The sequence below is a fragment of the Pan troglodytes genome, chromosome 2 (assembly GCF_028858775.2).
Source record: "Pan troglodytes isolate AG18354 chromosome 2, NHGRI_mPanTro3-v2.0_pri, whole genome shotgun sequence".
In the NCBI taxonomy this organism is placed as follows: domain Eukaryota; kingdom Metazoa; phylum Chordata; class Mammalia; order Primates; family Hominidae; genus Pan; species Pan troglodytes.
In genome coordinates, this window is record NC_086015.1 from 154,267,869 (window position 1) to 154,280,272 (window position 12,404).

Genomic DNA, 12,404 nt, shown 5'->3' on the forward strand with positions numbered 1-12,404 from the left:
GCTATTAACAGAGTTTGACTAGCATAAGCATATAATGGTTTATTATTTTTTTCTCATATAATGAGACATCTGGAAGGAGGCAGTTGTTGGCTTTGTTACAGTGGTTCAAGAATGTCAGAATTGCAGTCACTACAATTCTCCTGGCTTTTCTCTCATGGTCCCCAAATGACTGCTGGAGTTTCAGCCATCATATCAGTGATCAAGGCAGCTGAATCCAGGCAGTAATCCAGGCACTTGGAAGTCCCACCCAAGGACTTCTGCTCTTATCTCATTGGTCATCTTTGTCTGAAAGGAAAGCTGTGAAACACAGTATTATTAATAAGCACGTTGCTGGCTCCAATAATATAGAGTCTTGTTAACAACAAAGAAGAGGAGAATGGAGATTGAGCAACCAGGAAGCAGTCTCAGCCACACCATCATATGGAGGTAATATATTTCTTTAACCAATTCCATATGGAGGGGTTTTAAATTTTTTCTAAAGTTCACCATTTTACCAATTAACATGATCAGCATCTCTGCACAAATATCTTTGCATCTTTTATTATTTCCTTATGATAAATTCCCAGATGGAATTAATAAATCAAATCATAGATTGCAAAGTTGCTTTCCAGAAAGGTTCTACCAATTTACATTCTCACCAGCAACATATAAAACTGTTGGGCAGTCTTTCTGAGAGTCATTTATTGAACACTTGCTTTCTGTCCAACTCCAGATGGTCCCTTGTGATTCTTTTTTGAATATTAATATCATTCACAAATACTAGAAAATGCAATCAATCCTTAAATAGAATATGTCAAAATGGCAATTTCTGAGCACTATGCCTTTTATTTAAATAAATATGCACCAAAAAATATTTCTCAGAGAATGAGTCTGCAAGGCGACAGGCACATTTTGGATTTGTATTTTCTTTTATTGTGATATTTGAAGAAGTCAGTCCCTGAGATGGTTTTGATACCAATAATGACAGGGGGTCACAGGAGAAAAGATGGCAAGAAAGACCTATCTGAGAACCCAATAACATACCTAAATCAATTTAAGATCTTTAAAGTTTAATATTAGAAGCTATTATGGAAGACATGAATCTTAACACAACTATAGCTATTCTGCAAACCAATGCAATTTTAGCAAAGTTTGGAAGCCCCATCTATTGAGTTGCATTTTAATGGAACTAATGTTAATGGAAATAATGTATGGCTAAATCATGGAGCTGGATTCCTCCACAGTTCCAAGCAAGAGTCAAATTTTGAGATAGTTAGAGGTGTATACAGTTAATATGTTCTTGAAAATTTATACTTTAAATAAATTTCTGGTAAATTAAATAGAAAATTTCAGTGTATTTGTGGAACTCAACTGAAAATAACTCACAGTAGCCCCTGTTCAGTTAATGTAGTAGAATTAAAGAGTGATAGCAGGAAATGCTTTAGTAAAGAAGACCACTTTTTACACAAGAATAATCACCTGATAATTTGTATCTTATGAGTTTGGTTCTGGACATCAAGTTTCTTTAAAACCAAGCAGGGCTTTAAGTTCTGTCAAAATTTCAATGAGCATTAGCTTTCTCTGCCCAATCAAAGATGAAAACCACTGGAAAAATTTATCATTGCATGCATGTTTTTAGAATTTAGATTCTGTGTTACTGCATAGTGTTGTGCATGGCCATCTGGGTCCCCAGAACATCATCACACACACAACTTTTTTATGTGGAAAGTAGCTTGACACTCTAGAGCAGATTTTACAGATCAAGTCTCCAGCCCAGAGAGCGGGGGCCATCACTCATTCAGGAGGGAACAGTCTTGCAGCACAGAGTTGCTTCCCACCTTCCTCTGGCACAAGCAGTTCCAGAGTTTAACACTAGACCTGCTGGCAGGGCATGGTGGCTCACACCTGTAATCCCAGCACTTTGGGAGGCTGGGACGGGTGGATCATCTAAGGTCAGGAGTTCAAGACTAGCCTGGCCAACATGGTGAAACCCCATCTCTACTAAAAATACAAGAAATTAGCCAGGGATGGTGGTGCACACCTGTAATACCAGCTACTTGGGAGGCTGAGACAGGAGAATCACTTGAACCCGGGAGGCGGAGGTTGCAGTGAGCTGAGATTGTGCCATTGCACTCCAGCCTGGGTGACAGAGCAAGACTCCATCTCAAAAAACAAAAACAAAAACAAAAACAAAAACAAAAACAAAACCTAGACCTGCTGATAAGGTTTCATTAATGTCCTCACCCAAATCTCATCTCAGTTGATATTCCCATAATCCCCACATGTCAAGGGTGGGACCTGGTGGGAGGTGATTGGATCATGAGGGTAGTTCCCCAATGCTATTTTTGTGATAGTGAGTTCTCGTGAGATTTGATCCTTTTATAAGTGTTTAACAGTTCTTCTCTCTCTCTCTTCTCCCCTCTCTCTCTCTATTTCTCTCTCTCTCTCTTTCACCCGCCACCATGTAAGAAGTGCCTGTTTCCCATTCTGCCCGACTTTAAGTTTCCTGAGGCACCCCCAGCCATGCAGAACTGTGAGTCAATTAAATTTCTTTTCTTTATAAATTACCCAGTCTCAGGCAGCATCTTTATAGCAGCGTGAAAACGGACTAATACACCTGCATAGAGTAGGAGGTCTATAAATACTTGTTTTACTATGGTACAACCCAAATACAGTTTATCTCCAAGTGATACAATTATTCGTGACTTTTATTCATTTTTGCTTTTCTGTATTTTGTTAATTTCCCTCAAAGGTATATCTGGAGTATTTGTAATTAGGTAAAATAAAACAACTGTTTTTTCTTATGGCTGTGCACATAGCTGCACGTTTGGAATATTCAAGATTATGGTTCCTGGAAAATTTTTGCTGACTCTTTGAAGTAGAAGAGGTAGACTACATTGTATCATAGTGAATTGAGCATTTTTATTAAATATATTTAGACATTTGATATTTTATATTTTACATTAAATGTAACCCTTGAATTCAACTTTTGTTTCTAAGTATATATTAGGTAATAGAGACTGAAAGGAAATTAGTAAATGAATCAATCGATTGAACTGTGATTCCCTGCTTGAAGTAGGTCTTTGAGTTCTTTAAAACTGTCAGTGGATGACAATAATATGTAAATTCCATGGTCTTGTATTTTTTACTAACACTTTACTTATATAATTAACAATTTAGAATGTCAGATTAGTTGTTTCAGTATTTGAGATTCTTCTGTTAAGTATTTACTTTTATCAATGTCTAAGAAAATTATATGAAAAAATCATAGATTCTCTTATTAAACTGAACAACTGCATATGGTTTAAACATTTTTGATGGCTTAGTTATAATATATTTAAATTCAGCTAAAATGGAATGAGCTTATATATGCAATCATGGTGTGATGTAAATTCCTCTATCATTTTGTCACTACTCATTATTTCATTTTAATTTATTATTATTATTAGCTAACATTAGTTGTATGTTTACTATATACCAAGCAGCATGCAGTTGTTTTCATATAACATCTCATGTAGTTCTTATAATATTTCTATGATATATATTATTATCTCTGCCTTAAGAAACTGAAGCACAAAGATAGAAATGACTCATCCAATATTACACAGCTAGTTGTTGAAATGGCAATGTCAGAATTTGGACCCAAGTCCACACATACCCTAATTCATATTTTAATCACTATGTTCTACTATCTCCCAAGTGATTTTATATGTCTGTTTTACCACTAAGCTCATTAATAGCAAGGATTATGTCTTTCTCTGCAGCTCTGGTGCCTGGCCCACAGGAAGTTTTCACTAAATATTGAAATAAACTGAACTTAGATTAAACTTTGGTGTCTAACTTAGGAAAAACAACAAGAGTTCTACAAAACTATTTCTTCACAGGTAATTTGCAGTTGTAGCTTACCTGATGTTTTTCCTGCTTTAAGCTAGTTTAAGAACTTATTTCCTAACCCTGTAGGGACGTGGATGAAAGATATGAAAAGTTTATCACTCTTAGCATATGAAAAGATGTTCAACTTTACAAATAGTAAAAGAAATGTAAACTAAAACTACAATGAGGCCAGTCCGGGTGGCTCACACCTGTAATCCCAGCACTTTGGGAGGCTGAGGCAGGTGGATCATCTGAGGTCAGGAGTTCAAGATCAGCCTGGCCAACATGGCGAAACCCTGTCTCTACTAAAAATACAAAAATTAGCCAGGTGTGGTGGTGTACGCCTGTAATCCCAGCTACCAGTGGGGGCTGAGGCAGGAGAATTGCTTGAACCCGGGAGGTGGAGGTTGCAGTGAGCAGAGATCGCGCCACTGCACTCCAGCCTGGCAACAGAACGAGGCTCCATCTAAAAAAAAAAAAACAAAAGAAAACAAAACAAAAAACTACAATGAGATAAGATTTCATAACGATCATAGTGACAAAAAGTAAAAAGTTTGGCAATGCCGTTGATGACGTTTTAAAATAACACATAGTATTCCCATACATTGTTGGTGGCAATGCAGAATGATACAAACACACTGAAATAAATTCATCAAAACCTAGCAAAATATTTTTTTACCCTTTGATTCACAAATCCAACTTTTAAGAATTTACCCCAGGAGACTTCAGCTTCAAATTTACCCTTCAGTACCTGCTCTGGGGTAATCAACTGGACTCTTTAAGCATTTCTCCTCAACAGAGAGCACGACGTTAATTAACCTTTGTCAGTAGAGGGCACTGGAGGGACATTGCTGGAGAAATGGGGGCAACTTCTAGTTCTGGTAAGCTGCACTTTGCTTTTATTTGCTCTACTGCATAGCCTGTCAGTGGGGCAATGGCTGGGGTGGGAGTGGAGGCAGTAGAAGGACAGTGGTGGAGCCAGGAGGTACCTGAGTGTTTGGCCCCTCAGCAACCTCCAATTCCCAGCCTAAGCCTAGTGACCAGCTTGCTGTGAGCCTCCTGGTGGGTACACTAAGTGGCTCCAGGTGGGTCCCTGACCATCTCTATGTACCTGTGTGCCTGAGGGATTTTTTCCTGCTATGGCAAACTTTGGCCCAGGGAACCCAGCAAATGTTGGGCTATCCAATAGGCTGCAACCACACCTTCTTCAACTAGGTTTTAACCTCATTAGGAAGGTGGGGGTTTCCCTTCCAGGTCTGTGCTGCCTTGAGCACTCTCCCTAGGCCCTAGGGCGTTCTTCTTTTTTTTCTTTTTTTTTTTTTTTTTGAGATGGAATCCGGCTCTATTGCCCAGGCTGGAGTGCAGTGGCACAACCTCAGCTCACTGCAACCTCTGCCTCCCGGGTTCAAATGATTCTCCTGCCTCAGCCCCCCGAGTAGCTGGGATTACAGGCACCCGCCACCACGCCTGGTGAATTTTTGTATTTTTAGTAGAGACAGGGTTTCACCATGTTGGCCAGGCTGGTCTCAAACTCCTGACCTCAGGTGATCCTCCTGCCTCAGCCTCCCAAAGTGCTGGGATTACAGGTGTGAGCCACTGTACCCGACCGGTCCTAGGGCATTCTTTAGAGCAAGGGTTGGCAAACTGTGTTCAAACCCCATAGTTTTCTGGCCAAATCCAGCTCCCTACCTGTTTTGTAAATAGAATGTTATTGAAATGCAGCCAGGTCCATTTATTTATGTGTTGTCTATAAAGCATTGAATGGTTATGACAGGGAAAGTATGGCCTAGAAAGCCTAATATATTCACTATCTGTCCCATTATAAAGAAGTTTGCCAGCCCAACTTTAGAGTTCTCTTTACATCTTTATGTTACTGTATCATAGCTTAATAATTTAATATTAAATCTCCTCATTTTAATTACTGCATGGTCTCTGTGTCCAGACTGATACTACCTCTAACAATACAAAAATACCTACACAGCATTACTTGCAATTGAAAAGGTATATAAACAACCTAAAATCCCTGGCATGGAGATTGGTTTAATAAACTATGATATCAACACAATGGAGTGCTCTGCAGCTAGGGAAATGAATTAGGAGATCTCTATGAACTGATATGGAGTGATTTGCAGGGTATGTGATCAAGTAAAAAAACCAAAATACAAAAGCGTATATATGGTATGCCATATGAGTAAGAAAGCTTATTTCTTAAAGAAAAACAAACAAACAAAAAAACCAAAAAACATAGGAATGGCCGGCCGGGCATGGTGGCTCATGCCTGTAATCCCAGCACTTTGGGAGGCTGAGGCGGGCAGATCACGAGGTCAGGAGTTTGAGACCAGCCTGACCAACATGGTGAAACCCCATCTCTACTGAAATTACAAAAATTAGCCAGGTGTGGTGGCGCACGCCTGTAATCCAACTACTCAGGAGGCTGAGGCAGAAGAATCGCTGGAACCTGGAGGCAAGGTTGCAGTGAGCAGAGATCATGCCACTGCACTCCAGCCTGGGCGACAGAGCGAGACTCCGTCTCAAAATAAATAAATAAATAAATAAATTTAAAAATATAAATAAATAAATAAACCATAGGAAATATATACTAGAAATTAATATATTGATTATCCATAGATGGTGGATAGGAATAGAATGAAAGGAATAGAAGAGGAATTGATACTTCTATGAGTGTGTATTTTGTATAGTTTTTATTTTAAAACCATATTAATGCTCTATAAATTCAAAAATAATGTTAAATAAAAACAAGTATGAGAAAAAAATGCAAATTGAATGCAAACAGAAACCAATTAACTATATTTCAAATGAATAGCACATCTACATGGAAAAAAATAATTCAAGTAACATTTGAATACAATACTTTGGCTAAATATCTTCAGTCAAAAAACAAACAAAAAAAGTAATAAAAACACTTAAACTCTGTTTAGTAGGTTTTTTGTAGACCATAGTTATAGCAATTCTAAAACTATTTTGGGTATTGTAGAACTAAGCAAACAGGTACATACAAGATGTGTTGGGAGCCAGGGTCCTCACTGTGGGAGAAGGCAGATACAAATATAAAACAAGTGAAGACAAAAAAGAATCTAATTTGTTGCACTGGAACTGGAATAATCTACATAGACAGACAGATAGACAGATATTTCCTAGCTCTGTCCTCTAAAAGAATCTAGAAGCAGTAATACCCAATAGCAATGAGCAACTAGTATGCAGATCTTGATTTTTAAATATCACTCACACTAAAAGGAGGGAGGGCTCCTTGGGAAAATGCTGATTCCAGGGCTGGAGCAGTTAAAGTACAAGATGAGCCTGAAACATCATGTGCCAGAAAATAAGAAAGTGCTAAAAAAATTAAGGGAATCTGTCAAAAGGCTATGGAAACTGCCTTGAAGCAGCTTCTACTGGGAAAACTGGGAAAATATGAGCATCAAATAAACAATGATATTAATAGATTTTACTCTATTAAGTTAAATATCTATTTATAGACTTAAAAATACAGGCTAAAATTATAAAACTTTTTTCTTTTCTGAGATGAGGTCTCATTGTGTCACCCAGGCTGGAGTGCAGAGGCACCATCACTACTCACTGCAGCTTCAAACCCTGGGCTCAAGCCATCTTCTCACCTCAGCCTCCCAAGTAGCTGGGACCACAGGCATGTGCCACCATGGCTGGCTAATGTTTAATTTTTTTGCAGAGACAGAGTCTCGCTATGTTGCCCAGGCTGGTCTTGAATGCATGGGCTCAAGCGATTCTCCCAATTTGGCCTCCCATAGTGCTGAGATAACAGGCATGAGCCACCACACTTGGACTGTAAAACTTCTAACAGAAAACAGAAGAAAATCTTTGTGATATTGGAATAGACAAAGACTTCTCATATAGGACAAAAAAGGAAAAGAATACAAACAACAACTATGTGTGATCCTGGATTGAAGAAATAAAAGCTATAAAGGACAACATAGGGACAGTTAGAAAATTTGAATATAGGCTGGGTGCGGTGGTTCACGCCTGTAATCTCAGCACTTTGGGAGGTTGAGGTGGGTGGATCACCTGAGGCCAGGGGTTCAAGACCAGCCTGACCAACATAGTGAAACCCCGTCTCTACTAAAAGTATAAAAAATTAGCTGGGCGCGGTGGCAGGTGCCTGTAATCCCAGCTACTCGGGAGGCTAAGGCTGGAGAATCACTTGAACCTGGGAGGCGAAGGTTGCAATGAGCTGAGATCATGTCATTGCACTCCAGCCTGGGTGACAGAGCGAGACTTCATCTCAAAAAAAAAAAGAGAGAGAGAAAATTTGAATATAAACTATAGATCACTGTTAAATTTTGAATTTGATTATTTTACTGTGGATATGTAAAAGAATGTCTTTGCTATTAGGAAACTCATGCCAAGGTATCTAACGGATAAAGGATTGATGTCTGGAACTTATTCTCAAATGTTTCCACCAAAACTACTTCTATTACTACTACCACTGCCACCATCCCCACCCTTAGTAATAATAACAACAGTAGATATACAATAAATGTGGCAAAACGTTAATTGGTCAATCTAGGTGAAGGACTGTCTGTGATTTCTTTTCATGGCTGCTTGTGGTTGCTGGGTTGCATTAATAATCAGGGACTCTTGCAGTAAGTGCACACCCTTTGCTATTTATTGGCTATGGATTTATTCATTCCTTTATTTCCATCTTCTTAGGTGCTGGGCTAGGTGCCATCCAAATGTTACCCCATTTAATTTTCACAAAAATCTTGTGAAGTAGATTTTATTTCCTCCATTTATATATAGATGAGACAAATGAAGCTCAAAGAGGTGACTTGCCCAAAGTCGATGTCAGTAAATTACAAAGCAGTAATTGCAACCTAGGACTTCAGGTTCAGTGTTCATTTCACATCAGTTCAGGTCTCAGGGGCCCAACATTGTGACCATCAACAGATGTTGCAGAATCAGAAAACAAAACATAGCAGCTCTGAGACATTAGAGGAGAAGGCCTTAGAACACAGATTCTGTGGGAATTCAGCAACTAGAAAACATAGCTTAATAATCTTAGAACAAATGAATATCTAAAGATTTAATGTTCATATTATTACTTCCCTAAATGACCTGCAGTTTTATATTATTTTCTTTTCTTCAGGCTATAGGTTGCTTCACACATGTACCATTATTATTTACTGAGCTACATAAATATCCTCTACAAATATTGATGTGCCTCAGGTTTTATGTGTTTATGTGTTTTTAAATGTCCTATTATATAGAAACATGAAGGAAACAGACAAAAAACAATTCCACTGATTTTTAAAAAGAAATATATGTATATGATTGAAATTTCCAAAATATTATTTTTTTTATTCCATTAACAAATACATTCCTAGAACATGCAGCCTATGACTTTCTTTTTTAGCAGCTGTAGGGGATTCCACTGTAAGGGTATGGCTTGGGTGCATATGCATGTGTGAATGTGCATATGTGTATAGGTTTCCGTGTGTGTTAATGTGTTTGTATAGGTTTGTATATGTATGTGTGTGTAGGCTTATATATGTGTATGTATGTGGGTTTGTGTGTGTGTGTGTGTTTATGCCTGTAACCACTGGCTGCCACTGGTGACTATGTTTGTCTCATCCATGACTTTGCAGGCTATGAGAAGCACAAGAATCATGTCTGATTGACTTTCAATGCTCAGCAACTGAGCAAGGAGGCTAGAGCTGAGGTTTATTGAGACATAACTTTCATTGGCACATAACAAGTTCTTTACGTATGAAGAGCAGTGGTAAAGACCATGAGCTCAGACTACCTGGGTTCAAATCTACTACTGTGTGGTCTGGGGAGGCTCCTGGGAAAGTTTCTTAGCCCTCCTTGCCTCTGTTTCCTCCTGGTCAGGTTCCCTTGTAGCAGAACCTGATAAAGGTTTAGGGGACATGTGATTTATTTTTTGACTCACAGTCCAAAGGCAGGAAGGGAAGAGGGATAGGACAAAGTGGAGAGCTAAGTAAAGATGTGGTCTCAACTGGGTCCAGCTTCACTTTGATCCTCAGGGAGCTCTGGAATTGGACCACAAAGTGAGTCCTGCATTAAGGCCAGGGCCAGCTTTTTTTTTTTTTTTAGACAGAAACTTGCTTTGTTGCCCAGGCTGGAGTGCAGTGGTGCGATCTCAGCTCACTGCAACCTCCGCCTCCCAGGCTCAAGTGATTCTCCTGCCTCAGCCTCCTGGGTAGCTGGGATTATAGACACCCACCAAGATGCCTGGACGCCTGGCTAATTTTTTTTTTTTTTTTTTTTGAGAAGGAGTCTCACTCTGTTGCCAGGCTGGAGTGCAGTGGTGTGATCTCAGCTCACTACAACCTCTATCTCCCGGGTTCAAGTGCTTCTCATGCCCCAGCCTCCCAAGGAGCTGGAATTACAGGCATGTGCCACCACGCCCAGCTAATTTTTGTATTTTTAGTACAGACAGGGTTTCACCATGTTGGCCAGGCTGGTCTTGAACTCCTGACCTCAGATGATCCACCCACCTCGGCCTTCCAAAGTGCTGAGATTACAGGCCACCACTAGGGCTAGCTTTTTATGCCTCTTTGTTCCTTAGTCATTGGTTGCTGACCGTCCCCCAGGGTTGGTGTGTGGTATAATCTCCGGGGCGGTTTCTGTTAGACTGAAGGCAATTCTCCAGAGAAAAGGGAGCTGTAAACCTTTAGCAACCAATACTTTATGGTAACTTGGAGAGGTGTGCACTTGCCTGGTAAAAGGGATGCAAGAGACTGACAGCATCCTATGATCAGAACTTCACAAGGCCATTGTGAGGGTTAAACATGATACTACATGTAAAGCACTTAGAATAATCAGAACAAGTAACATTTATTTGCATGCTTAAGCCAAGCATTGTTCTAAGTTCTTTGCCCACAGAAAACTATCTAATATACAGGAAACCCTTTCTTTTTCTAACTTATAAGTTAAAAAATTCTAAACTTACAGAAAAGTTAAAAGAATAGTATAATGGGCCAGGTGCGGTGGCTCTCACCTGTAATACCAGCACATTGGGAGGCTGAGTCCAGAGGATCACTTGAGGTCAGGAGTTCAAGATCAGCCTGGCCAACATGGTGAAACCCCATTTCTACTAAAAGTACAAAAATTAGCCGGGCGTGGTGGCGGGCACCTGTGATCCCAGGTATTCAGGAGACTGAGGCGGGAGAATCGCTTGAACCTGGGAGACAGTGGTTGCAGTGAGCCAAGATGGAGCCACTGCACTCAAGCCTGGGTGGCTGAGTGAGACTCTGTCTCAAAAAAAAAAAAAAAATTAATAATCATACCCACCATGTGCCCGGAAAGCAGAAAGCCAGCGATATTCAGAGAGAACTATTGACTCACAGAAATATGGGAAGGAAGTGGAATTCTGTTCAGTCAGGATCTTTGGGAGGGTGAATTACAATGACCAAAGGCAGCCTAGAGTCTTCTCCCATGTCTCATCCTACATATCAACAATACATATCTATCTCTAAGGCACTGGTTCTCCAAGAAAATCTCCTTATCCAAGGCTTCCATTTGTTCCTTGTCACCACAGGGTAAAATCCAAACTCCTTGTGTTGTGGCCATTCTGGCTGCTGCTCTAACTGCGCCCATAGGAGAATTTAGACACATCAAGTCATGCTATGGGAACAGGCAGTGGCAGAGGCTTTCCTAGGGACTCTAAAGAGAAATTGAGGGACCTTGGGGATAAAAGATTGGGAAAAACACTGCATGCGAGCTTAATCTAATACCGATGCCTGGGTATAGCATTGTGCTTGTTACTGAGATGGGCTAATGCCAGATTCCTAAGCAAAGGAGTTTACTGCAAAGATCAAAAGGTTATTTTTACAAAAAATATCTGGACGTTCAAGGAAGCCTTGTTTTGGGATATGGGTAATACAAAGGGTAGGGGAAAGAGATTGCCTCCTCTTCAGTGGGGAGCTGGACATCTCCACACTGGTATGTTATCAGGGTTGGAAATGCAGGCTTGGGCCCAGCTCAACAGGCTCCTTGATGCAGTGTGGTTTGGGCAGATATGGGTGGAAGATGACACTGAGGGCTTTAATAGCAAAGGAAGCACCAGGGCCTTGGCAGTGTGGTGAATGCCTGAGGCAGTGGCTGCACCTGTGCCTATGGAAAGATGGAGCAAGTGAAGAGGAAAATGGGCCTTCCACAATGCAGTCAGAGAACTGGGTTCTCTGGTATGGGTAGATGTAAGATGACACTGGGGGCTTTGATAGCAGAGGAAGCACCAAGTGTCTTGGCAGTGTGTTGACGTTAGAGGCAATGACTGGACCTGTGCCCAAGGAAAGATGGAACAAGTGAAGAGGAAAATAAGCATTTCACAATGCAGTCAGAGATCTGGGTTCCTAGGTACACAGAGGGCCTACTCTGACCCTGATTAATCCAGAGTAATTAATTCATCATTTAATAGTTACTGGACAGGTAGTAAATGAAACAGACAACATTCTTGACACCAAAAAGCTTATATTCCTATGACAGAAACTGACAAAAAGCCAGATAACAAATATATAGGCAATTTCAAATAGCAGTAA

At 40.1% G+C, this 12,404-nt stretch overlaps 1 long non-coding RNA gene across 4 annotated transcripts in view; it reads left to right on the forward strand.

Moving 5' to 3' along the window:
• The window catches only part of LOC107970811 (uncharacterized), a 28,325-nt gene that overhangs the window by 10,163 nt on the left and 5,758 nt on the right, over positions 1–12,404 (forward strand). For 3 of the 4 annotated variants that reach the window (XR_010155353.1, XR_010155352.1, XR_008547144.1), the window contains exons 3-5: positions 66–426; positions 2,449–2,512; positions 3,744–3,863. This is a non-coding gene — a long non-coding RNA (uncharacterized LOC107970811). The remainder of the gene's footprint in view (positions 1–65; positions 427–2,448; positions 2,513–3,743; positions 3,864–12,404) is intronic. The other variant, XR_010155354.1, reaches the window with a different exon arrangement.